Source organism: Leucoraja erinacea, chromosome 18 (assembly GCF_028641065.1).
Source record: "Leucoraja erinacea ecotype New England chromosome 18, Leri_hhj_1, whole genome shotgun sequence".
Lineage (NCBI taxonomy): Eukaryota > Metazoa > Chordata > Chondrichthyes > Rajiformes > Rajidae > Leucoraja > Leucoraja erinaceus.
This window is the reverse complement of record NC_073394.1, coordinates 18,468,161-18,493,814: the sequence shown is the minus strand read 5'-3', so window position 1 is coordinate 18,493,814 and position 25,654 is coordinate 18,468,161. Positions and strand designations below refer to the sequence as shown.

The following is a 25,654-nucleotide window of genomic DNA, read 5'->3' as shown; positions in this document are numbered from 1 at the left end:
CTGTGGTTGCATGTGAAAGTCCTATAAAACTGAATGGTGGGCAAGTAGAAGCATTTCATAGTTATTCCAGACCCACTGAGTTCCTCCAGCGGTTTGTTTTTTACTCAGGATTCCAGCATCTGCAGTCTCTTGTATCTCACTTTTACTTCCTGGTCTTCACTTCCCTCAAAATTAGCTGTGGGAAAAAGCTTACTACACAGGCATCTATGGAAAATTTGCTGTCCCAGTGAAATTCTGGCAGCAAGTTAAGATAGAAGATCCTGCGAAAAGGTGAAATAGCGGTACATTTGGATAGCAGTAACAGGATCGGTCCAAGTGAGCATGGATTTACGAAGGGGAAATCATGCTTGACTAATCTTCTGGAATTTTTTGAGGATGTAACTAGGAAAATGCACAAGGGGGAGCCAGTGGATGTAGTGTACCTGGATTTTCAGAAAGCATTTGATAAGGACCCAGGTAGGAGATTAGTGGGCAAAATTAGGGCACATGATATTGGGGGTAGAGTGCTGACATGGATAGAAAATTGGTTAGCAGACAAGAAACAAAGAGTAGGGATTAACGTGTCCCTTTCAGAATGGCAGGCAGTGATTAGTGGAGTGCCGCAAGGCTTGGTGCTGGGACCGCAGCTATTTACAATATACATCAATGATTTAGATGAAGGGATTCAAAGTAACATCAGCAAATTTGCAGATGACACAAAGTTGGGTGGCAGTGTGAACTGTGAGGAGGATGCTATGAGAATGCAGGGTGACTTGGACAGGTTGGGTAAGTGGACAGATGCATGGCAGATGCAGTTTAATGTGGATAAATGTGAGGTTATCCACTTTGGTAGCAAAAACAGGAAGGCAGATTATTATCTAAATGGTGTCAAGTTGGGAAAAGGGGAAATGCGACGGGATCTGGGGGTCCTTGTTCATCAGTCAATGAAAATAAGCTGCAGGTACAGCAGACAGTGAAGAATGCGAATAACTGGCCTTCATAACAAGAGGAGTTGAGTATAGGAGCAAAGAGGTTCTTTTGCAGTTGTACGGGGCCCTAGTGAGACCACACAGAGTATTGTGTGCAGTTTGTCCCCTAATTTGAGGAAGGACATCAATATAACTAAAAGTCTCATCTTGACCACTTCCTGTCTGCGCTGTATATTGATTTTAGAAAAAATGCTACCATATATCGCTATGATTTTTGGCCATCTTACTCGCAATCCTCTTCCGCTGAGGCAGTCCCGAGAATTTTTCCGATCGATGAAAAATAAAAAAAGTTATGAGTGTTTAAAAAATCTTGAGATCAGCTGATTGGTCCTCTCGCCTGTCAATCACCACGATGAAGGTAACGGGGGAGCAGGACTATTAAATCCCGGATGCCTGGACGCGAGTCAGTTACTCTGGAAGATCGCAAGGAAGAGTCCACAATTGTGATTCTAAGCTGTGAATCAACTGAACTGTGAGTCTGCAATATACTTGCAATAAATGATTTGTTGACTTAATGACATGCAATGAGTTGTTTGGCAATTTGGTGGCCTGCACTCTGCTTGAAATGCTATGAAATTGAATTTGGTGGCCTACACTCTGCCTGAAATGCTATGAAATTGAATTTGGTGGCCTGCACTCTACCTGAAATGCTATGACATTGAGTTTGGTGGCCTGTACTCTGCCTGAAATAATATGAAATTGAGTTTGGTGGTCTGCCCTGCCTGAAATAGAAACATAGAAAATAGGTGCAGGAGTAGGCCATTCGGCCCTTCGAGCCTGCACCACCATTCAATATGATCATGGCTGATCATCCAACTCAGTATCCTGTACCTGCCTTCTCTCCATACCCCCTGATCCCTTTAGCCACAAGGGCCACATCTAACTCCCTCTTAAATATAGCCAACGAACTGGCCTCAACTACCTTCTGTGGCAGAGAATTCCAGAGATTCACCACTCTCTGTGTGAAAAATGTTTTCCTCATCTCGGTCCTAAAAGATTTCCCCCTTATCCTTAAACTGTGACCCCTTGTTCTGGACTTCCCCAACATCAGAAACAATCTTCTTGCATCTAGCCTGTCCAACCGCTTTAGAATTTTGTACGTTTTTATAAGATCCCCCCTCAATCTTCTAAATTCTAGCGAGTACAAACCGAGTCTATCCAGTCTTTCTTCATATGAAAGTCCTGACATCCCAGGAATCAGTCTGGTGAAGCTTCTCTGTACTCCCTCTATGGCAAAAATGTATTTCCTCAGATGAGGAGACCAAAACTGTACGCACCAAGGTCTCACCAAGATCCTGTACAACTGCAGTAGAAACTCCCTGCTCCTATACTCAAATCCTTTTGCTATGAATGCTAACATACCATTCGCCCTCTTCACTGCCTGCTGCACCTGCATGCCTACTTTCAATGACTGGTGTACCATGATACCCAGTTCTCGTTGCATCTCCCCCTTTCCTAATCGGCCACCATTCAGATAATAGTCTAACTTCCTGTTTTTGCCACCAAATTGGATAACCTCAGATTTATCCACATTATACTGCATTTGCCATGCATTTGCCCACTCACCCAGCCTATCCAAGTCACCTTGCAGCCTCCTAGCATCCTCCTCACAGCTAACACTGCCCCCCAGCTTCGTGTCATCCGCAAACTTGGAGATGTTGCATTCAATTCCCTCGTCCAAATCATTAGTATATATCGTAAATAGCTGGGGTTCCAGCACTGAGCCTTGCGGTACCCCACTAGTCACTGCCTGCCCTTGTGAAAAGGACCCGTTTACTCCTACTCTTTGCTTCCTGTCTGCCAGCCAGTTCTCTATCCACATCAATACTGAAACCCCAATACCGTGTGCTTTAAGTTTGTATACTAATCTCTTATGGGGGACCTTGTCAAAATCCTTCTGAAAGTCCAGATATAACACATCCACTGGTTCTCCCTTATCCACTCTACTAGTTACATCCTCGAAAAATTCTATAAGATTCGTCAGACGTGATTTACCTTTCATAAATCCATGCTGACTTTGTCCAACGATTTCACCACTTTCCAAATGTGCTGCTATCCCATCTTTAACAACTGATTCTAGCAGTTTCCCCACCACCGACGTTAGACTAACTGGTCTGTATTTCCCCGTTTTTTCTCTCCCTCCCTTTTTAAAAAGTGGGGTTACATTAGCTACCCTCCAATCCTCAGGAACTACTCCAGAATCTAAAGAGTTTTGAAAAATTATCACTAATGCATCCGCTATTTCTGGGGCTACTTCCTTAAGTACTCTGGGATGCAGCCTATCCGGCCTTTAATCCATTCAATTTACCTAACACCACTTCCCGGCTAACCTGGATTTCACTCAGTTCCTCCATCTCATTTAACCCCTGGTTCCCTGCTATTTCCGGCAGATTATTTATGTCTTCCTTAGTGAAGACAGAACCAAAGTAGTTATTCAATTGGTCTGCCATGTCCTTGTTCCTCATGGTCAATTCACCTGTTTCTGACTGCAAGGGACCTACATTTGTTTTAACTAATCTTTTTCTCTTCACATATCTATAAAAACTTTTGCAGTCAGTTTTTATGTTCCCTGCCAGTTTTCTTTCATAATCTATTTTCCCTTTCCTAATTAAGCCCTTTGTCCTCCTCTGCTGGTCTCTGAATTTCTCCCAGTCCTCTGGTAGGCAGCTTTTTCTGGCTAATTTGTACGTTTCATCTTTTGTTTTGATACTATCCCTGATTTCCCTTGTTATCCACGGATGCACTACCTTCCATGATTTATTTTTTTGCCAAACTGGGATGAACAATTGTTGTAGTTCATCCATGCAGTCTTTAAATGCCTTCCATTGCATATCCACCGTCAACCCATGAAGAATCAATCGCCCGTCTATCTTGGCCAATTCACATCTCATACCCTCAAAGTTACCTTTCTTTAAGTTCAGAACCCTTGTTTCTGAATTAACAATGTCACTCTCCATCCTAATGAAGAACTCAACCATATTATGGTCACTCTTGCCCAAGGGGCCACGCACAACAAGACTGCTAACTAACCCTTCCTCATTACTCAATACCCAATCTAGAATAGCCTGCTCTCTCATTGGTTCCTCTACATGATAGAAAACTATCCCGCATACATTCCAAGAAATCCTCTTCTTCAGCACCCTTGCCAATTTGAGTCACCCAATCTATATGTAGATTGAAGTCACCCATTATAACTGTGTTTGAATGCTATGAAATTGAGTTTGGTGGCCTGCACCCTGCCTGAAATGCTATGAAATTTTGTTTGGTGGCCTGCACTCTGCCTGAATAACTATGAAATTGAGTTTGGTGGCCTGCACGCTGCTTGAAATGGAATTTCAAGGAATAGCCGTGAGTGAACTGCTAGCCCACCAGCCCTGAGTGACTGAGCTGCCTGCCCACCAGCCCTGAGCTGCCAGCCCTGAGTGACTGAGCTGCCAGCCCACGAGGCCTGAGAAACTGAGCTGAGCAGCCAGCCCAAGAATCCATTTGGCCCACAATGTCCATACTAGCCCTCTGGAAACCAGTCCCTTCGGCCCACAACACCCATACTAGCACTCCAAAAGCACTGGCCACCAATATTGGAATTGGTGGAGAGGTGAAATATTGTGTTGGGAGACAAGCCCTCCCATGCGAACATGGGACCCAACCGGTCCCACTTTGTCTAGTTCTTGCTATTGAGGCAGTGCAGCGTAGGTTCACACAGTTAATTCCCAGGATGGCGGGCCTATCATATGCTGAGAGAATGGAGCGGCTGGGCTTGTATACTCTGGAATTTAGAACGATGAGAGGGGATCTTATTGAAACATATAAGACTATTAAGGGTTTGGACACGCCAGAGGCAGGAAACATGTTCCCAATGTTGGGGGAGTCCAGAACCAGGGACCACAGTTTACGAATAAGGGGTAAGGCATTTAGAACGGAGATGAGGAAACACTTTTTCACACAGAGAGTTGTGAGTCTGTGGAATTCTCTGCCTCAGAGGACGGTGGAGGCTGGTTCTCTGGATACTTTCAAGAGAGAGCTTGATAGGGCTCTTAAAGATAGCAGAGTTCAGGGGATATGGGGAGAAGGCAGGGTACTGATTGTGGATGATCAGCCATGATCACATTGAATGGCGGTGCTGGCTTGAAGGGCCGAATGGCCTACTCCTACACCTATAGTCTATTGTTGTTTTCTGCACTCACGTTTTGCCTCAAATTAACATCGATTTTGAGATATCACGTATCACTTACTTCCTTACTTTTCTTATGTTCCTCTATTCCCCCTTATTTTTACTATAAGTAGGTATGTTACAAAACCTACCTGAATCGTCATTGAGAATCTGTCCCAGCCCCATGTGCGCGATTTTGGCGCTGTTTAGAGGGGGCGGGTTTAAAACGCGATTTTTACTAGGCTGTTGCAATCGAAAATGTTCAGCCTAGTAAATCATTAACGGAAAATCGCTGAAAGACCCCGTCGCAAAAGGTATTATTAGTTTTTATGGCCTTGTATAATAGTTATAGTAGTTTAAAAATCACTCTCTCAACCCGCAACCTCTCGCAGCCCCAGGGTTTTATAAAGCAAACAATTAAAGGTATGTACCTTATTTTTACATTAAAAGGGGCTTCTTAAGAACCCTGTATATAAAGTTTTCTATAGCGAATAGTTCATTTTGGGCCCATTATATCCCGCAGTATTTTTCTGGGCATTTGAAGGCACAAATCCAGCGCAATGTGAACGTTCTAAACCAGCGCGTTCCACAGGAACCCACTAGAAAGCCGATTTTAATTGACTTTAATTTACAGCAATTGAACACTAAATTCCTTCCATTTGGCCTATAAATTGATGTAAATGAGATTTAAAAATCATGTTTTATAGTGAATTATTTGTGAATATTATTTGGACACTTAGGCTATTTAAAAATGTTAATCATTTATTAAGAAATGGATAGATGTTTAGATCTAGTAATTGAAGTTTGAAATTAGCTACAATTGGGTAACTAACTAATTATATGCTTTAATTTCAGGTCCTCCAAGTAAGATTATTTTATATTTGTTTCAGAATGGTTCAATCTATGATAACTGAAAATTTCATTTAGTTCTCTTAATTTTTAAGAAGGTTATGGGCTTTTGACTGTCCACGATCACAGCTTTTTTGTTATGTCCATAGAAAATCAATAGGGAACAAGATGCTAATTTCCGAGTATGAAAATGGCCATAACTTTTTTATTACTTGAGATATGAAAGTGAATTAGGTGTCAAATTAAACTTATTGTTATGCTTTATCTGATGGGATAAATTGCAGACTTGATTTTTTAAATCTCAAAATTTTGTAACATTGCTACTATATGTGTAAGCTACATTTGTTTTTAAAATTAAAATTTTTTTTAAATACAGTATTATGAATATTTATCTTTATCTTTTAAGGACATTATTTATTCTCTTTCATTGAAAACTTTTCAAAACATTTGTGTTAATTACAGTCGTCTGTGATAAATCTTTCTGGTGCAAATGCAGGTGAGTCTCTCTCTGTGCATTTGGTAAGCCGTTGAACGTACAAACAATGCAGAGGGCTCATAACGATACAGCGGCAGACATGTAGACACCTGATCATCCACATCTTGCATGAATGACAGCTGCATGTGACAGCAATTGTGCTTTGCAATCATCAGCAGATGCAACACTGGGAGACCAGCACTAAATAGGATTGAAGATCTGTGTTCCATGAATTTTGTGATGCTCTTAATATGTCAAAGTATGGTAAAATATAATTAATGTTTCCTTCGCTTCCCTTTCTTCATGTGCCAAAATGCTACACATTTTGTGCTCTCTGTCTCCATCAAACTAATGAATGGAAATGTGAAGCTCTTGTTCCTGTAGACCTATTTCCAGACAAAACTGTAATCCTCTTTAGCCAAATTGTTGCCTTGGGTGCTATCTGGTTGGAGTTGTTCCAATGCCCTCCCCCATCCCAAAATGTGTGAGTTTGTAAGTTTATTGGCCACTATAAATTGCCCCTTGTGCACACGTGAGTGATAGAATGTGGGGAGAGGTGATGACATAGGTAGAAGAATTTAAAAAATGGTATTAATGTTGATTTGCACGGGGATTTCAAGAGGAATCAAAAGGGAAATGATGGGCGTTTATGAGAGAGAATGATGCAGGGATGCATGGAATAAAGGAGAGGGGGTTGGAAATAATGGGATTGTCCCTTGTAAAATAATGTAAACAGATGTAAAATAACTTGATTTTTTCCAATTCTATCACGCAATAAACCAACCTTCTCATGGTTTATTGGAAATATAAGGAAGCATGGTGGTGCTTGTAGTTCCTGCTGTTGCCTTACTGTTCCAGAGCCCTCTTTGTGGAATTTGCATTTTCTCCCTGTGACCATGTGAGTTTCTCTGGTTTCCTCCAAATCCCAAAATTCCTACTGGTTGACAGATTAGTTGGCTGTAAATTGTCCCTAGTGCAGGTGGAAGGTAGGAAAATTGGGAAGAGTTCATGAGCATGTGATCAACAGTAGGTTATTGGGGAAAATGTAGGGAATTGGATTGATAGTATTGATCTGAGTGGTAGGCTTCATGATCTTCTATGTTGTAAAAAAAAGTCTCAGAACTGTAAGTATAGAAATAAGAGGATTCATAGATCAGCTACTTTATGTAAGTACTGAGGGAAAATATCTGGTCAGAAGCTGTTTATCCTGTTGAGAACATCTTACTTCATGACTCGCTGAAACATTACTACCATATTATACCTCACAAATGATGACATTCTCTCTATTCCCATGGATGAGCCATAATAGAGGATAATGGAGACTATTTGATTGGCATTGTAACCCTAATTATTCTTCCTCTCCATCAACAGTACACTGCAGCTGCAGGCAAACAAATGTATTGCAGTTGCTTGCCTTGACTTCTTTGATAACATGCATCAAAACTGTTATCTCTGTCTCTCAGGATATCATAAACATTATCTCCTGTTACAAACCTTCTAAAACTTGGAAATATATTGTCATTCCTGGCCATTTACAGGATGGATAGTATGGATGTGTGGGTCAATGTGGATGAATTGGATCTAAATCCTGGAATTCCCTCTCCAAACACACTGGGTGTACCTTCACAATAGGCACTGCAACCGTTTAAGAATGTAGTTTGCTGCCTCCACTTCACTTCAATTTACATTCCTACTATTTTTTTTCTTTTATATGCAAATCTAGCATTATTAACTCAATAGGTAAAGGTCTGTCACCATTTGATGTATTCTTGATCTTGTTACTTTATTTGCTCCTGGGTCTGGTCCTGTCTGCATTATAATCATCTCCACAGCTTAAACCTTTTCGTTTTGTTAAAGACTATTATCAACTCACCCTCATTTTTTTGTAGACAAAGAGCCTCATCTTGTTAATCATTCGCTAAAGATATAATCTCTAGCGTTATTCTAGTGAAACATTTATGTACCCTTTTCAGTGCTTTATACCAAAGATCTTTGCTTTATACCTTTTCTGCAGTAACAGAGAACAGACCCATCCATAATTTTCCAAGTGTGATCTTGTTCCATCAAATGTAAAATAAACTCTTATTTTCAATTATATCACTCAACTAGACTAAGTGGGACCCGTTGGGTCCCAGCATCACACGGGAGGGCTGGTACTCCAACGCAATATTCCATCTCTCCACCAATTACAATATTGGTGGCCAGTGGGGGAGGGGGGGCTTTCTGGAGTGCTAGTATGGCTGTTGTGGGCTGAAGAGACTGGTTTCCAGAGGGCTAGTATGAACATTGTGGGCCGAATGGATTCTTGGGCTGGCGGCTCAGTCACTCAAGCCTGTTGTGCTGGCAGCTCACTCACTCACGACTGGTGGGCTGGCAGTTGACTCGCGGCTATTCCTCGAAATTCCATTTCAAGCGGGGTTCAAGGCCACCAAATTCAAGTGTTGTTTCTTACCACTTCAAGCAGGCTGCAAGGCCACCAAATTCAAGTGCAGTTTCATCCCATTTCAAGCAGGTGCAAGGCCACTAAAGACAGCGAGTCATGACCTCTCCCTCCTCCATCTTACAGAGATTGAGCCACGTCCACACTTCTGGGTTTTATAGTCCCTCCTCCCCTCCCACCAGAAGGGGCGTGGCTTTCATGGCGTTATTGACAAGAGAGAGAATCTCAACATTTTTTAAACACTAATAACTCTTTTATTTTTCATCGATGGGAAAAATCCTCGGCACCTGATGAGCGGAGGGGGACTCTGAGTAAGATGGGCAAAAATCACAGCCGTGCGTGGTAATGTCTTTTCTAAAATCAATATAAAACGCAGACAGGAAGTGGTCAAGATTAGATTTTTAATTATATATAGAAGGCAAGGCAGATTTAATTAGGTAAGGCAACTTTAATAAGGCAAGGCAACTTTAATTAAGTAAGGCAACTTTAATTAGGCAACACAGCTTTAGCATTACCAAACCAAAGGCAACACAACTTTAGCATTTCCAAACCAAAGGCAACACAGCTTTAGCATTTCCAAACCAAAGGCAACACAGCTTTAGCATTTCCAAACCAAAGGCAACACAGCTTTAGCATTTCCAAACCAAAGGCAACACAGCTTTAGCATTTCCAAACTATATTTTCAAATCACATTGAGGGCACTGACAGGTCAGTAAAACCACTCACAGTTTAGTAGACATGTGTTCAGTGTTATTCACAGCTCAGACTGAGAGACGTGATTTCTCACTCCCCCATCTTGCAGAGACTGACTGAGGCACTCAGCACTTCCGGGTTTTATAGTCCCTCCGGAAGGGGCGTGGCCTTCAGGGGAGAGAATCTCAACATTTTTTAAACATTAATAACTCTTTTATTTTTAATCGATGAGAAAACTCCTCTTGCCCTACGCAGTGGAGGGGCTCTCTGAGTAAGATGACGAAAAATCACTGCCGTAAGTAGCAGCAGTTTTTCTAAAATCAATATACAGAACAACAGGAAGTGGTCAAGATCAGACTTTTAGTAATATAGATAAACTCCAGTGCTTTGTTACATTTTCCAGTTATGTGTATACTTCCACGAGTTTATTCATGTCTGCACGGAGTTTGCACGTTTTCCCTGAGACCAGGTGGGTTTCTTCCAGGTGCTCCATTTTCCACTCACATCCCAAGGACGTGCGGTTTTAATGTGCGGTAGACCTTAAAACAACAAGACCTTTGCTAGAAAAAAAAATACACAAAGTGCTGGAGTATCAAAGTGGGTTAGACAGCATCTCCAGATTCTGCATGACCTTCGGATCCAGTCCCTTCCGATCTACATCTGAAACACCTCACACTCTTCAATAACTCTTCAATAGGTTTCAATTCCTAGGCCCCCATCGCCTCAGCTTTACCATGGGTGTTAATTCTCTTTACACCTCCAACCCCCATCTAAACATTAATCATGCAGGTACAACAGGCAGTGTGAGTGAAGAAAGTTAATGGCATATTGGCCTTCATAACAAGAGGAGTTGAGTACAAGATACAAGAAACATTTATTTGTCACAGGAGCAAAGAGGTCCTTCTGCAGTTGTACAGGGCCCTGGTGAGACCACACCTTGAGTATTGTGTGCAGTTTTGGTCTCCAAATTAGAGGAATAACATTCTTTCAATTGAGGGAGTGCAGCGTATGTTCACCAGGTTAATTCCCGGGATGGCGGGACTGTCATATGATGAAAGAATGGAGCAACTGGGCTTGTATTCACTGGAATTTAGAAGGATGAGAGGGTATCTTATTGAAACATTAAAATATATTAAGGGATTGGGCATGCTAGATGCAGAAAACATGTTCCCGATTTTGGGGGAGTCCTGAACCAGGGCTGCATCTTTTAGAACTGAGATGAGGAAAAACCTTTTCACACAGAGAGTTGTGAATTTTTGGAATTCTTTGCCTCAGTAGGCAGTGGAGGTCCAGTCACTGGATACATTCAAAAGATAGAGCTCTTAGGGCTAGCGGAATCAAGGGGTATCGGGAGAACGCAGGAACAGAGTACTGATTGTGGATGATCAGCCATGATTACATTGAATGGCGGTGCTGGCTCGAAGGGCTGAATGATCTACTCCTGCACCTATTGTCTATGTATCTATGTTTTGAAAGTCAATTGGCCTCTGTAAATTGTCCTTGGTGTGTAAGGAGTGGATGTGAAATTGGGATAACAGAACTAGTGTGAATGGGTGATCAATGATTGGCATGGACTTAGTGGGCCAAAGGGCCTGTTTCTATGGTGTATCGTCCAATCAATCTATGTAATCCTGTATGTCACATTATTTACTCCATTTGGTGTTATCTGCAATTTTTATGTGTTTCTGATGCCCAAGTCTACATGATGAACAATGTAGTGCCTGCCTTGGTCCTCTTGGAACACAACATTTCAACATTTGCCAATCCAAATAATTGCCTTTAATTCCAAATCTCCTCTTCTTCCTTTGTAGGAAACGTTATTTTGTTATTTTACAATATTGTCCTTTCTTTTCCCCGATTTCACTTGTGCTGCCCATGTTCATGAGTACATTGTTATACGATCAAAAAAACCTTTCTGAAATCCTGAAAAATGTAATTACAATAAACCCTCATTTTTATGAACCTCTTTATAACAGATTTCAGTTATAGAGTACGGACCTACTGACACCTCCTCCAGGGTCTTCCTCGGCCATGCCTGCTGATACCACCCTCACCCACAGAGCTTCTTCGACTGTGCCTGCTGCTGCCACCACCTGTATTATTGTATTTATGTAGCTGTAGCTTTATAGCTTTGAGCAGGTATGGCTTTGCTTTAATGTTTCAGCTGAAATAAGGTACCTCTGGCAGTTCTTGCTCAGCTATATTTTATTGTTGACTCCCTACACATGAAATGCCACATATTACACTTGGTTATCGTGCACAATCGGTGATAACAGACACCACCCCCCCCCCCCCCCCCCCCCCCCCCCCCCCCCCCCCCCCCCCCCCCCCGCTATGGTCTGTTATATCAAGAGTCTTCTGCAACATGGTTTTTGTTGATCTTTTTAATTCGTGATATAGACTGAAAGAACTGAAGTCCTTCACCGTCTGATACAAATATGTCTAACTGGTGCAGAAATGAAACAAAGATGGAAGAATGTTGAACATCTATGCAAGCAGAATTATATAAACTCAGAAGAAATATAGTTTTTATTGTGCTCCAGTGAAACCTTTTGAATTCTGAATCAAGATCTGATTACCAAATATTAGAACCATATTTGGCAGAAGAGATTAAAGGTAATGATTCCAGTTCTATTTCATGTCTTTTTAGGAGGTCACTTGAACGCATTAGATTTTGTTTGTACAGTGCATTCAGAAAGTATTCAGACCCCTTCACTTTTTCCACATTTTGTTACGTTTCAGCCTTATTCTAAAATTGATTCAATTCATTTAAAAAAAAAATCATTAATCTACACACAATACCCTAAAATAAAAAAGCAAAAACAGGTGTTTAGAAATTTTTGCAAAGTAATTAAAAAGAAATAACTGAAATATCACATTTACATAAATATTCAGAACCTTTACTCAGTACTTTGTTGAGGCACCTTTGGCAGCGATTACAGCCTCAATTCTTCTTGGGTATGACGCTACAAGCTTGGCACACCCGTATTTAGGTCATTTCTCCCATTGCAGATCCTCTCAAGCTCTGTCAGGTTGGATGGGGAGCGTCGATGCACACCTATTTTCAGGTCCCTCCAGAGATGTTCAATCGGGTTCAAGTCCGGGCTCTGGCTGGGTCACTCAAGGACATTCAGACATATCATGAAGCCACACCTGCATTGTCTTGGCTATGTCCTGTTGGAAGGTGAACCTCCGAGGCCCAAAACGCTCTGGAGCAGGTTTTCATCAAGGATCCCTTTGTACTTTGCTACGTTCATCTTTCCCTCAATCCTGACTAGTCTCCCAGTTTCTGCCACTGAAAAACATCCCCACAGCATGATGTTACCACCACCATGCTTCACCGTAGTTATTGGCCAGGTGATGAGCGGTGCCTGGTTTCCTCCAGACATGACGCTTGGCATACAGGCCAAAGAGTTCAATCTTGGTTTCATCAGACCAGAGAATCGTGTTTCTCATGCCTTTTGGCAAACTCTAAGCTGGCTGTCATGTGTCTTTTACTGGGGAATGGCTTCCGTCTGGCCATTCTACCATAAAGGCCTGATTGTTGGAGTGCTACAGATATAGTTGTTCTTCTGGAAGGTTCTCCCATCTCCACCGAGGAACTCTGGAGCTCTGTCAGAGTGACCATAGGGTTCTTCATCACCCACCTTCTGGTGGGTGACAAGGCCCTTCTCTCCCGATTGCTCAGTTTGGCTGAGCGGCCAGTTCTATGAAGTGTCCTGTTCCAAAGGTTCCAAAGTTCTTCCATTTAAGAATGACAGAGGCCACTGTGCTCTTCGGGACCTGCAATGCTGCAGAAATTGTTTTATACCCTTGTCCAGATCTGTGACTCGACACAATCCTGTCTCGGAGGTTTATGGAAAATTCCTTTGTCTTCATGGCTTGGTTTTTGCTCGGACATGCACTGTCAACTGTGGGACCTAATATAGACAGGTGTGTGCCTTTCCAAATCTTGTCTAATTAATTTAATTTACCACTGGTGGACTCCAATCAAGTTGTAGAAACATCTCAAGGATAATCAATGGAAACAGGATGTACCTAAGCTCAATTTTGAGTGTCATAGCAATGGGTCAGAATACTTATGTAAATGTGATATTTCAATTATTTCTTTTTAATTACTTTGCAAAAATAAAAAAATTGCAAAATTTTATTTTTAATTACTTTGCAAAAACATCTGTTTTTTGCTTCTTCATTCTGGGGTACTGTATGTAGGTTGATGATTAAAAAAAATAATTTAATCAATATTAAAATAAGCCTGTAATGTAGCAAAATGTGGAAAAAGTGAAGGGGTCTGAATACTTTCTGAATGCACTGTATATGCTTACCTCATATGTAGCAATGAATTATACTTGGAAGGAGAAAACATGTTTAAGAAATTATTTTAAAGCTTTAAATAATAGTAACTACTCACATTTGAAATATTTCCTGATGCTGAAGTCAGCATTTGAAAGTATAAAATGTGCAATATTGGGTCTTATTTCATTTTAAGTTATAAATGTAATCTTTCTAAACACAAGACATCAAGGATTATAGATGAGCATCAGATATATTGAGATTGTTTAAGAAGGAACTGCAGATGCTGGAGAATCGAAGGTACACAAAAAAGCTGGATAAACTCAGCGGGTGCAGCAGCATCTATGGAGCGAAGGAAATAGGCAACGTTTCGGGCCGAAACCCTTCTTCAGACATTGAGATAGTTGATCAACTGTATTGAATGGCAAAGTGGGCTTACGGGGCAAGTCCTGCTTCTATTTCCTGCTCCTTATTTTTTATAATCACAATCCCCAATAGTTAAACAGGTTACAGCAATATAGTACTTTGCATATTAGCATGCAATGAACAAACCTCTCCTAAACGTCTGCCTTAGCCAGATAAACCTTTGGGCCAATTTTCCTAAATAACTATTTTATTTGTTGATTTTGGTAATCTTCTCCTTCCATGTTATGGACACCTCTAGATCGCCACATGGTAAAATATAACTGAGCTGAATTTTTGAAAAGTGATAGCAACTTTAAAAAGCAAATCTAAAATGTCAAAATGTATTATTAATAACCTCAAATAATCGTTTGGATATAATCTTGTTAGATGCAATACCTCTTGAATAAACATGATAATGCCATCCTAAATCCCACCATGGTTGCCATCACAAGAGTTTAGTAATTTTCATATCTAGATTTATAACCTACAGTGGTAGATGGAAATGTGATCGTTAACTCGTTTATTTGAAATGTTCATACTTTTAGTAATAAAAACAATTTCCTGTTTTGTGACTGGTCCAAATGTATCTTACAAATTCTGCTTAGGGGTTTAATTTACTTTGCAACTGTACCAACCAGTAGTTGCTTTTGGGGAGGAGTGAAGAAGGAGGGGCAGGGTGGGGAATAAACCCACGAACAACCCTGAAAAAAGGGAGATAATAATCGACACCTTGTCGGTTTCCTGGCAATGTGATGCAACTGAGCGACGACGATACAAAGGTTTTTAAAAAGATTTCTAACTTATCCTTCTGAAATGCATTAATTGAAAGTAAGATGAGTTGGAGCGTGAAGCGCTGCTATCTTGTCACCATCGAGCGATGTTAAAGGGAAATGAATTGTTTGCAGAGGTGGGGAGGCAGGCAGGAACTTTTTTGTGTACATCCGCAGTTAGAACAGAGGGGATTTAAACATAATTATCTTTCAAAAAACGACTCCTCGTTGAAAATATCGGTCGGTGAAAATCTTTCCCATTGGCTATTTTACTGGAGGAGACAGCTGGTTTTGGAGGGGAGCTGCGACGGTGTGATGGCGGTGGTCCGGGCAGGGGGCGGCGGACTATTTTCCGTGTGCAGCGGGAGCCGCTGTCCGCCCGCCCGCCCGCCGCCATGTTGGATTTTAATGTTAATTTTGTAAAAATTGTCCCAGAAATTGGGATCGAGAACCCCGGCTCACACTGAGCAATCAAGCCAACAACCAAACAAACAAAAACAAGCGAGCTTAAATTAAAACAAAGGAATAAAGGACGACTGTGCGTTTATGTATTTATGATTCCATCCCTACGGCCGCGGAAAGCAGCGAAGTTGGGTAAGGTGTGAGAAATGGTGGCCGGCTTGTCTCTGTTTATAGATTTTAATTTTTTTTTAAACTTGTGATTGTGCTGTTTCGTGAACGAGTGAGAATAGGGACCGGCTGAACGGGTGAGAAGGAAAGGGGAGTTGGCGCCTGCTGTCATGTGGATGGGTTTGTGGCGAGGCTTTGCTTTCGGCCTGAACATTTGTCTTTTTCCTCTCTGTAAGCGCACAAAATGGAACCGGCTTTAACTTCACTTTCTGTCGTTTGCTTTTACTGTGTTTTTTTGTACCTGTAACTTTTTAAAATCCTCCCCTTTTTAGTGTTCCCTAGAAGGCTATGTGATTTTCTTTATTTCTTTATGTTGACAGCTGTATGTTTATATTTCTGCTATCTTTTTATATATTGGTGATTTAAAGAGACGAGTCTCAGTTGTAGAATAAACGCACGCGCCGCCAGGTGGAGGAGAAAGGAAATGTATCTTTGAGTAGAATTAGATTAAATGCAGGCAATTTGGTGCTCAGAGCATTTTCGTACGTTAAAAAAAAATCGCTTTTTTATTCCTATTGTGTCGATTGCCGATAAACATAGGCGACACGGATTTAATTCCCTCTGCGTCCTAGTGTTTCTTTTGGCTGGCTGCAAAGAATCTGGGTTTTAGGTTTTGTACTTGAGGTTTTGTTCAGTCGGAAGGGGGCAGTGGAAGATCATAGGAGTTAGAAAAAAAAGGCTGCAAACTCTGGCAGGCCTGACGTCTGCATTTCGTCTTCGAGGTCAAGGGTAAGAAATTATTCAAAAAATATGCATTCAGTTTGATTTGTGAATTTGTTTATTGCAATGGTTTATGTTTTATATTGATTTTTTCTTTGCAGTGGGTGGGTATTTTTTTGTGAATTAAGGAGAGTATTTCCCTCTAACCTTCCCCTTTTTTTCTTAGAGCCACTGTAATGACTCGAGCTTGTTTGAGAAGTAGGATTCAATTTCCTTTCCACAAGTCTAAGAATTGGTATGTGGAAGTTTTGACTATTTTTGAAGGGGTGCTTCCTTAATATTTTTGTTCAAAATTTATTTACTCTGTATGTGGTAGGCACATAAGAGGTGATCCTGTTTTATGCAGACGCAAGGAACTTACAAAAAAGCCACGAAGTGCTGGAATGGGTTAAGCGGCATCTCTGGAGAGCATGAATTGGTGATGTTTCGAGTTGGGATACTTCTTCAGACTGATTGTAGTAGGGAGGAGAAAGTTGAAAGGGAGGTGGAACAAAACCTGGCAAGTGACAGGTGGATGCAGGTGAGAGGGGTGATTTGATAGGCTTCACCTGTATCCACCAATCGCTTGCCAGGCTTTGAGGGGGGTGATTTGATAGGCTTCGCCTATCCACCCATCACTTGCCAGGCTTTGACCAGCCCCCATTTCTCTGCTTTCTCCCCCTTCTGCAATCAGTCTGAAGAAGAGTTCTGACCTGCAACATTGCCTCTCCATGTTTTCCAGAGATACTGCCTGACCCTCTGAGTTATTCTGGCACTTTGTCTTTAAAACAGTTTTATGTTGGCTTTGCATTGAGAGAGAATACTTTTTGACAATAAAATTAAAACGTCTGTAGCATGTTTATTGGTACTTATGGCAATGGCTCAGATATTTATGTTTAAAAAGGTTTATACATTTGATGCTGGAGAGCTGTATTTTGGTCTGATAAGAAGTAGGGTAAATCTGGATAACTGCCTCAATCAAAGCCAAAGCAAGAGGCACAGGTTCGCAGTACCAAAGGGGGAACTTTAAAATTCTACAGGGAACAATCATAAATAACATTGGCTTTTTGAAAGAGTAACAGTACCTTTTAAAGGAGCATTATCCATGATAGAGGGAGGAAATTATGATATTTCTATATTAATACTGTTATGGATCAAATAATTTACTCTACCTACTTCTGACCTGGGAAAAGATGTCAACTTGGTTTAATGATAGCATGACTTTAGATTATAGAAGAAATATTTAGATTGAATACACAATCCAGATGTTTGAATAATTAATTTATGCGTAAACTGTATTGCAGTCGTGAGGGATTGCTTTGCTGGTGATATATTCTGATTGAAATGTCATCCCAAGCCTGCCCTAAGCAGGTAACGTTAAGGTCCTACATCTCTGGACAACAGGAATTGGAGTGCCTTGACTTAAATAATTTATTGAGTCATTATCTGTCTTTCTGTTAACTTGTTGAATATAGTTCAGCTACTGTTTTTTCTCTGGAGAATATTTTTATTTGGTCACAAAAATTGTGAAAAATATGTATTGTAATTGACATTTTGCCTTACCCTAATTTCTCAGTTGCTAGCATTGAGATGGTTTGCGGTTCTGATCTGAAAACTTTTCTTACAAGAGTTGGGTAGTGATGCAAACTGATCTGGTGGTTCTGTTAGATTTCAAAATTATAGCTGTTCAAGCATTTAAAGTTTCAAAGTCATGTATCAATAGACAATAGGTGCAGGAGTAGGCCATTCGGCCCTTCGAGCCAGCACCGCCATTCAATATGATCATGGCTGATTTGGTATCAATTGCATCAAATTGCCAGAACTTGCATATTCATAAGTTAAACTTGGTCATATAAGAGATGAACGCTTGTGGGAAGTTTCTGACTTTCATATAAAATACTAAAATCAACAGGTGAGGTATCATTCATCTGCTGAGATGAATCACATTCAAAGTATGGAATAACTCTCCCAGTGACTTGGGAAGATTTTTTCCTTTATGCGGTGCAACCAGAAGCAGCATTTTTGTTAGACCTTGATGCAAATTCAATGCTGTATTTGCCCATAGTGCATATGTATATCACAAAAAAGTGTAGATGATTATTAATTTAGTTATTGATATGTGGGATCAATTAGATTTTCCACAGTCAAGAACATAAAAGAATGAGTTGAGACAAATGGATAGATCAAAGATACAGATCAGCCATGGACTTGCAAAATTATAGAACAATCCTGAGGAGTGGAATGTCCTACTCCTGTTGTTTGTTTTTATCATTAAATGGGGTATGCAGTTTTGCAGAAATGTTTATTCAGAATAATATCCATAAAATCATGGCATTTAATTTGAATTTACAATCGTGCTCAACTACAGAAACAACTTGTGCTTAAAAAGTACATTTGAAAGTAGATCAATTGTATCAGTAATCTTGCTATTTTTTTTCGTGAAGAGTGAATATTAAAACCGTCCTATTCAAATTGTTATCAATATACGAACCATTAATCTAAGAAATCATATTTGGTTTTTAAAAAATAATTTCTAAAACTTGACAGCAGCATAATGAAAAAAACATTGAACTTATGAAAGTTTAATGACTTGAAATTGCGTTCTTTCAGCTACAGTATATGTTAAAGACAGTGCCCATCTATGACAATGATTAATATTAAACACTTAGTGACATTTTTTACTTTAAAATCTACCCGTTTAAAATCATAGATTGTACATAGGTGCCTTCCCGAGCAAGTCCCATTTGTCTGCATTTGGTCCATGTTACTCCAAATCGTTCCTACCCATGAACCTGTAAATATGTTTTTATTAATTCTTATTGGACCTACCTCTAGCATTCTCAGATCCCTTTTAAATTCTTACCCTCTTGCCTTAAACCTATGCAGTCTAATTTTAGAAAGACCATCCATAACATACAGGAGTACAATTAAGCCATTCAGCACATCAAGTTTGCAGATGATGCAAAAGTGGGTGGTATTGAATGATACTGAAGTTGGTTGTCAAAAATTGCAGCAGGATCTTGATGGGTTAACCAGCTGGGCTATTGAATGGTTGATGGAATTTAATGCAGAGAAATGTGAGGTGTTGCATTTTGGAAAGTCTAACATGGGCAGTGAATGGTAGAGCTCTGGGGAGTGTATAGTGCAGCGGGATCTAGGAGTGCAGGTACATAGTTCCTTGAAGGTGGGTCACAGGTAGTTTGGGTCAAAAAAAAAGGCTTTTGGCACATTGGCCTTCATCAGTCAGAGTATTGAGAGTATAGACGTTGGGAGGTCATGTTGCAGTAATATAAGACATTTGTGAGGCCGCATTTAGAGTATTGTGTTCAGTTCTGGGCACCGTGTTGTAGGAAAGATGTTGTCAAGTTTGAAAGGGTACAGAGATGATATATGTTGACAGAACCTGAGGGTCTGAGCTCTAGGGAAATGTTGAGCAGGCTGGGACTCTATTCCTTGGAGCTCTGTAGGATGAGTGGTGATCTTATGGAGGTGTATAAAATCATGAGAGGAATAGATCGGGTGGATGCACAGAGTCCCTTACCCAGCGAAGGGGAATCGAGAACCAGATTCCTTTTAATATAAAAGTTTTAATAGGAATCTGAGGGGTAACGTTTTCACACAAACGGTGGTAGGTGTATGGAATGAGCTGCCAGAAGAGGTAGTTAAGGCAGGGACCATCGCAATGTTTAATAAACAATTAAATAGGTACATGGATAGGGCAGGTTTAGAGGGATATAGGCCAAATGCAGGCAAGTGAGACTATTGTAGATGGGACATGTTGATCGGTGTGGGCAAGTTGCACCAAAGGGCCTGTTTCCATGCTGTTTAACTCTGCGTCTACACTGCCCTATCTGCGCCCTTCATAATAATATAAACCTCTCCAAGGTACCTCTTAGTTTACTTCGCTCAAGGGAAAACCGTCTCGGTCTTTGGGTTTAGGTATATTATAGGCACATATACATTGAAATGCTTTGTTCTGCATGCTATCCAAACCAATCAGATATATGTGTTGGAAGGAACTGCAGATGCCGGTTTATATCCAATCGGATATATCATACATGGATACAGATGGAGCAAAGGAGAAGATGTGAAGTGCAGAATATAATTCTCGGTATTGTAGCGCATCAGTTCCATAGACAAAATTTCAATGTGTAGGAAAGAACTGCAGATGCTGGTTTCAATCGAAGGTAGACACAAAATGCTGGAGTAACTCAGCAGGATGGGCAGCATCTCTGGAGAGAAGGAATGGGTGATGTTTCGGGTCGAGACTGCATCTGCAGAAGTTTGTAAGAATCATTGAAATTCCTCAGAAAGTAGATGTGTTGGTGTATATACTTGAATGTCAGATTCAATGTAGTTTGTCTATCCAACCACTCATTACTCAAGTCCACCAGTCTCCACAGCATACTTGCAAATGTTTTCTTCCCCCTTTTGGAGCTTAACCACATCCATCCAATTGTAAGGCACCCTGAATTGCAGACAGTATTCCAAATGTCACAAACATTGTATTTAACTGTGATGCGACATCCCAATTCTTGTACTGAGTGCCCCATCCAATGAAGCCAATCACATTGGATGCCACTTTGCCAGCACTTCCAGGAAATTATGACGTACCGATAGATCTGTTCTACAACACTCTTCAGAGCCCTTTGAAAGTCTTGCTTAACTTCCCAAAAAGGAAACCAACTGACTAGCTCACCATCGATTCCATATGATTTCACCTTCTGGACCAGTTTACCATTGCCAGACCTTATTAAGAGTCTTGTTAAAGTCCATGTAGACAATGTTAACTGCTCTGCCTTCAGTCATCAATCGTATTTTTTAAAACTCCCATCATGAAAATTGAAGTCAAACTAAATGGTGCATTTACATTACTATGACTGCTTTCAACTAACCTATTTTACTGTCTGAAGAAGGGTTTCGGCCCGAAACGTTGCCGATTTCCTTCGCTCCATAGATTCTGCTGCACCCACTGAGGTACTCCAGCATTTTTGTTTACCTTCAATTTTCCAGCATCTGCAGTTCCTTCTTAAAGTATTTTACTGTCATACTATTGTAACACATTCTAGTTCCAGGATGACTCATAAACAAGATCACAAATCACATTTTGAATTCTCAAACTATAATGTGATTGTGAATAATTGCAGAGCTGCCAAGTTTCACAGAGCATTTCTGTATTTTGATGGCTGAAAATCAGTATTTTGTTGGGGAAATCGGTATTTCTCACATAAATGCAATAGAATGTTCTACACAGAAACTGGATTTTTGAAAATCAGTATTTTGCATGCAACCTCATGTATTTTCAAATATCAGTATGGGATACTGAAAATCAGTACAGGTGCACAACCTTTTATCCGAAGATCCAAATAACGAAAACCTCCGAATAGCGACATTTTTTCGGTCCTTGAAGAAAGGTCCTTGAAAACGTTCACCGAGGGCGGCCCGCAGAGGTGACAGCGGAACCTCCGGTCGGTCCTCGAAGAAAGGGGAACTAAATCCCCATTCATAAAAGAGAAGGTGAGGGTATATTGCGCGGGAGGGTTAATAATTGACAATATGCTGCTACCTGCCAGCTGAGTTAAAAAGTTCCCACGGTAGACACGATACACAGTGTATCGTGAGTCTTGCGTGGGAACTTTTTAACTCGGCGTGCAGGCAGCAGTAGATTGTCGCTCCCTTCAGTTTCACCCCACCTACACCCCTCTGCTTCCCAGCCATGTGTGTGACCCCCTTCCCTCTCCAGCTCCCCGCTCATTGCACCGGCGCAGGGGCTTTGTACTGTCCTCACGTCGCGATGCTAGCAGCACAGTGCCAGTCACCGGAGACGTCAGGACCAACGGAAGACCGACCCCCAGGCCCACTACAAGCATGGAGATCCCAGATCAGCAACTCCAGCCCAGCCCCGTTCCAACTCCAGAGGAACACGCAGTGTATGGGCAGAAGCTGATGGTGTGCAAGGGGTACGTCTTGTTCTTGGGGTCGTGCAGCTCGGGCTGTGGGCGAACTGCCACTTGTCGCCATAGCAGCCCATCGGGGAGCGGATTCCTCTGGAGTTGGAGGGGGAGGGGGGTATTGTGCTGTTTAATCGCCCCTTACTATTCCAGGGACAGGGAGACAGGACGTTCACCGAGGGCGGCCCGCAGAGGTGACAGCGGAACCTCCGGTCGGTCCTCGAAGAAAGGGGAACTAAATCCCCATCCATAAAAGAGAAGGTGAGGGTATATTGCGCGGGAGGGTTAATAATTGACAATATGCTGCTACCTGCCCGCTAAGTTAAAAAGTTCCCACGGTAGACACGATACACAGTGTATCGTGAGTCTTGCGTGGGAACTTTTTAACTCAGCGTGCAGGCAGCAGCAGATTGTCGCTCCCTTCAGTTTCACCCTACCTACACCCCTCTGCTTCCCGGCCATGTGTGTGACCCCTTCCCTCTCCAGCTCCCCGCTCATTGCACCGGCGCGGGGGCTTTGTACTGTCTTCACGTCGGCGATGGCAGAAGGCCAGTGCAGTCACCAGAGACGTCAGGACCAATTGGACGTCGACCACCAGGCCCACCGCAAGCACGGAGAACCCAGAGACCTACAGCGAACACAGCAGCCCAGCCCAGCCCCGCTCCAACTACAGAGGAACCTGGGTTGCGGATGACGGGGCGCAACTCGGGGCGTCGTAGGGGCCCATCGGGGAGCGGGTTCCTGTTGGTCCTGACGTCTCCGGCCACCTGCTATCCTCCGGGAACTGTACCGCCCTTGCAGGAGAGTGGAGTTGTTTGCAGTTGCAGAGGGAGGGGGCAAGGGCGGTACAGTTCCCTGTCTCAGCTCCAGTCCAGGGGGGTGGCCGGAGACGTCAGGACCAACGGGACAGCGACCCCCAGGCCCACTGCAAGCACGGAGATCCCAGAGACCCACAACCAGCAGCAACTCCAGCCCAGCCCCACTCCAACTCCAGAGGAACACGTAGGGGCAGAAGCTGATGGTGTGCAAGGTGTTCTTGGGGTGGCGCAGCTCGGGCTGTGGGCAAACTGCCACTTGTCGCCGTAGCGGCCCATCGGGGAACGGATTCCTCTGGAGTTGGAGGGAGAGGGGGGTATTGTGCTGTTTGATCGCCCCCTGCTATCCCAGGGACAGGGAGGCACAGTGGCTTTTTAGACTGGTGGGCAATCACTTCCAAAGTTCTGCCCACACAGTCAGTACACCTCTCCTACACTGCATTTCATACAAACATTTATTCTGCAAGAAAAACCGACATTGAAGACTCAAACTCGCGACCGAGTAACTGCCGGGATCAAGGCGCAAACTCGCGACCTAGCGGATATGAGCCGAGCACTCTACCACTGAGCCAGCCATTAAAATCTACGCTAAAAAATTTCCATTCCGAAGACCGACAAATTCTGAATTACGAAAAGTGTCTGGTCCCAAGGCTTTCGGATAAAAGGTTGTGCACCTGTACTACTGAATTGTGGAACCGTTTTTGAAATGTGAATTTATAATTCTTCATTTTGAACTCAGTCTGAAGAAGGCTCTCGACCCAAAACGTCGCCTATTCCTTCGCTCCATAGATGCTGCTGATTTTCACCAACTTTGCCTACCAACGGGATCACACCACTGGCCACATCTTCCCATCTCCTCACCTGTCGGCTTTCCACATAGACTGCTCCCTCCGTAATTCCCTGGTCAATTCGTCCCATCCCACCCAAACCACCCCCTCTCCAGGCACTTTCCCATGCGAATGCAGGAAATGCTATACTTGTCGCTTTACCTCCCCCCTTGACTCCATTCAAGGACCCAAGCAGTTTTTCCAGGTCCGGCAGAGGTTCACCTGCACCTCCTTCAACCTCATCTATTGCAACCGCTGCTCTAGGTGTCAGCTGCTCTACATCGTTGCGACCAAGTGTAGGCTTGGCGATAGCTTCTCCCAACACCTCCACTCGGTTCGCATTAACCTACCTGATCTCCCGGTGGCTCAGCAATTCAACTCCCCCTCCCATTCCGAATCCGACCTTTCTGTCCTGGGCCTCCTACATGGCCAGAGTGAGGCCCACCGTAAATTGGAGAAGCAGCACCTCATATTTCGCTTGGGCAGTTTACACCCCAGCGCTATGAACATTGACCTCCAATTTCAGGTAGTCCTGCTTTCTCCTCCCTCAGCCCACTCTCCCCCTCTTCCTTTCTTCTTCCCCCCCCCCCTCTGTTGTGCTGCTGCAAGTAAGAATTTTATTGTTCTAACTGGGACGTGAGAGAAAACACTCTTGACTTGCGTCGCTAATGTGTGGGATAGAACTAGTGTACGGGTGATCGGTGGTCGGCGTGAACTCGGTGGGCCGAAGGGTCTGTTTCCACGCTGTATCTTTAAATTAAACTAAAACCAGAGGAAATCTAAAGAAGAGTCTCTACCAGAAACGTCACCCAATTTCTTCTATCCAGAGATGCTGGCTGCTCCATGGAGTCCCCCCGCACAATTAAAGCATGGAATAGTCATCACCCTACCATAGTTACCCAACCAGACACAACTAAATTTAAGGTAGCTCTTATTTCCCAAGAACCCTTTTTTGCTTAAGTCCAAGTCAATTCAAGAAAGTTTTATTGTCATGTGTCCCAGATAGGACAATGAAACTCTTGCTTGCTGCTGCACAACAGAATATGTAAGCATAATACAGAACAGGAGATAAAAATTCAGTGTGTCTATATACCATAGACCATGTATGTACACAATAAATAAACAGAAAAAGTGCAATAGGCTGTTATTTTTTGGAGTTTGGAGTTTGGTGGTGGTGGGTCCACTCCTGTTTAAATTCCATTTGGAATATTTTTGGAGGGCCAGGAAACCAAGAAGCAAGAGTTACTCCAGGGTGTTAATATGCGTTGGTTTTCAGTGGTCGCGGCGAGCGGACAGCAATGGCAGCCAGATCTCCCATAATGCAAAGGGAGGGAGAAAGTGGCCGACGCCGACCAGTTGCCGTGGTTGTGCGCATGTGCAGGAAGGAGGATGTGCAGGCCGCAGCAGTGTGCATGTGTAAGGCAGCCGGCCGTGCCGGCAGATGAGGAGAGAGCTAAGACCCGGACACGGATAAGGATGGTGGGCAGAGACGGAGAGTGACACAGAGAGAGAGAGAGAGATAGAGTAGCAATGTTACAAAATTTTGAGATTTAAAAAATCAAGTCTGTAATTTATCCCATCAGATAAAGCATAAAAATAAGTTTAATTTGACACCTAATTCACTTTCATATCGCAAGTATTTAAAACGTTATGGCCATTTTCATACTCGCAAATTAGCATCTTGTTCCC

At 42.4% G+C, this 25,654-nt stretch overlaps 1 protein-coding gene across 7 annotated transcripts in view; it reads left to right on the top strand.

Moving 5' to 3' along the window:
- The first annotated feature begins 14,906 nt into the window (after window positions 1-14,906).
- Window positions 14,907-25,654, top strand: part of kmt5b (lysine methyltransferase 5B) — a 49,378-nt gene continuing 38,630 nt past the window's right edge. For 2 of the 7 annotated variants that reach the window (XM_055649451.1, XM_055649445.1), the window contains exons 1-2: window positions 15,410-15,637; window positions 16,560-16,628. The gene's annotated coding sequence lies outside the window, so the exon portion shown is untranslated. Of the gene's footprint in view, window positions 15,053-15,409; window positions 15,643-16,559; window positions 16,629-25,654 lie in introns of those variants that run through there. The other 5 variants (XM_055649447.1, XM_055649448.1, XM_055649449.1 and 2 more) reach the window with 5 other exon arrangements.